Source organism: Elephantulus edwardii, unplaced genomic scaffold (assembly GCF_000299155.1).
Source record: "Elephantulus edwardii isolate Elephantulus edwardi_28Jun2011 unplaced genomic scaffold, EleEdw1.0 scaffold00095, whole genome shotgun sequence".
In the NCBI taxonomy this organism is placed as follows: Eukaryota; Metazoa; Chordata; class Mammalia; order Macroscelidea; family Macroscelididae; genus Elephantulus; species Elephantulus edwardii.
Genome location: NW_006399845.1, coordinates 9,705,001 through 9,707,516, shown reverse-complemented (window position 1 = coordinate 9,707,516; position 2,516 = coordinate 9,705,001). Strand labels below are relative to the sequence as shown.

Here is a 2,516-nt window from a genome sequence, read left to right as displayed (position 1 = left end):
GCAAAAGAAGGGGAGACTCTCAACAATATGGATTGATACAGTGACAGCAGCAATGGGTGCAAGTGTGTAAGAGTTGGTGAGAATTGTGCAGATAGGACAGGTTTCAGATCTGTTGTTGATAGGTTTGTTTTGAGTGTACCTCACTTGATGGCACCTAACAACCACAGCTGAGAGATTGGCAGTTCCAGCCACCAGCTGCTCAGAAGAAAGACAGATAAACCCCTCGTGAAGATTTACAGCCTCGTTTCTTATCCATGAACACCAAATGGCTGATGATGCTGGTGCAGTGGGAGGGCCTGGAGGCCCCAGAGGCCCTGGGATGGGAGGCAGAGGCGGTCTCCATGGTTTCCACGGAGGCTTCAGCAATGGTCTGCGGGTCTGGGGGCCCAAGCCGTGGATGGGGCTGTGGGAGGGGCTGCGGAGCTCGAGGAGGCAAAGCCGAGGACAAGGAGTGGCTCCCCATCATCAAGCTGAGTTGTCTGGTCAAAGATATGAAGATCAAATCCTTGAAAGAGATTTATCTCTTTTCACTGCCCATCGAGGAGTCTGAGATCGTAGACTTTTTCCTGGGCATATCCCTCAAGGATGAGATCTTGAAAATCATGCCTGTTCAGAATCAGACATGTGCCAGCCAGCCAACAAGGTTCAAGGCCTTTGCCACCATCGGAGACTATAATGGACATGTTGGCTTGGGCGTCAGGTGCTCCAAGGATGTAGCTACTGCCATCCATGGGGCTACTATCCTGGCCAAGCTCTCCATTGTCCCTGTGTGGTGTGGCTACTGGGAAAATCAAGATTGGCACACCTCACACCATTCCCTACAAGTTGACAGGGCACTGTGGTTCTGTGTTGGTACATCTGATCCCTGCACCCCGAGGCACTAGAATTGTCTCAGCCCCTGTGCCTAAGAAGCTCCTGCTGATGGCTGGAATTGAGGACTGCTACACCTCAGCCAGGGACTGCACAGCTACCCTGAGCAGCTTAGCCAAGGCCATCTTTGATGCCATCTCCAAGACCTACAGCTACTTGACCCCAGATCTCTGGAAAGAGACTGTGTTCACCAAGACTCCTACCAGGAATTCACCGACCATCTTGTAAAGACTCACACCAGAGTATGTGCACAGAGGACCCAGGCTGCATCTGTGGCCACCATATAGTGAATTTTGTATAACAAAGTGAATTAAGTGCAAATTTAAAAAAAAAAATATTTACAGCATCAGAAACCCGATGGTAGTCAATCTGTTTTGATTTTAGTTATGTTATACATATAAGATGCTGAGGCTAATTAAATGTAATCAGTCATCTCACAGAATTGTTGTTGTTGTTGTTAAGTGCTGTTGAGTTGTAGGTGACTCAAAGCGACCCTATGAATGAAAGTCCTCAACACTTGTGTGACTTTCATCCTTTCTCCAGGTTCATAGGGTTTCCGGAGGCAAGCTATTACGGAAGTGGATGCCATTCTTGCTTCCAAGCTTGTTTTAATTGGAGAGCTCCACCAAACACTGTCTGCCATGGGTAACCATTAAGGAATGTGACACATACCACATAAGTGTTCTCACAGAATTAGTTCTCTTAGTTCAAAGGCATGATCTCACGGACAGTTGACTGGTTTACGCAATACAGTCATTACAGTTTATATCCAATCCAGTACGGTGATTAGTTTCTGGAGTCTTAAAAATTTACAAGCAGTCATATCAGATATAATTATTGATCTCTACTTTTCAGAAACAAAAATGAAAGAAGGAAACTCTAGAATTCAGGAAAGAACCAAACTGCTGGTCTAATTATCTCCAGGAACTACTGATTTATCTACCTTAAGATCAGAACGATTAGAATCAGAAATGGAGCCCAGCTACCACTGCAGAAGTTCTGATCAAAGACAAAATAGACAAATCTTGATAGGAAGACAGAAAAATGTGGAACAAAAGTTTAAATTCTTAAATAATCCCGGTTTACTCTATCTGTTAAGGCTAGAGAAGCCCCTAAGACTACTGTCCTGAATTACTCTTCAACACTTGAAGTTATCCCTTGAAGTAATCTTTAAAATAAGTAACAATTTAGCTCAAAAAGTAAAGATTGTTATCTTTAAATTTATCTTCTTTATAAAAAGTGTGTGTGTGTGTGTGTGTGTGTGTATACATACAGAGAAGAGATGAAAGAGTGATCGTTATTTTTAAAAAAAAATTTTATTAATTTCAGTGAAAACTTATAGAGACTTTGGATTTCCATTCATTCATCGTTGCACTTTTCTCCCCTCCAAACTCTCCCCTCCCAGTACACTCCCCTCTTGGAAAAGTAAAAGAAAAATTATTTCATTGTTTTACAGTCCCTTCCCCCGGGTCTACTCCACTATGCAGCCTCACTCCATATACAAAAACCAACTCAAGGTGGATCATGGATCTAGGACTAAAACCAAGGACAATAAACTTCATTAAGGAAAAGCTTGGAAGAATTCTAGTAGTCCTAATCCAAGACATAAACAGTCTTCCCAGTATCCTGGAAAAGCTACAACCAGG

At 43.3% G+C, this 2,516-nt stretch overlaps 1 pseudogene; it reads left to right on the top strand.

Annotated features, from left to right (window-relative positions):
* The first annotated feature begins 265 nt into the window (after positions 1-265).
* On the top strand, positions 266-2,032 carry LOC102865289 (annotated as a pseudogene).
* The last annotated feature ends 484 nt before the right edge of the window (positions 2,033-2,516 follow it).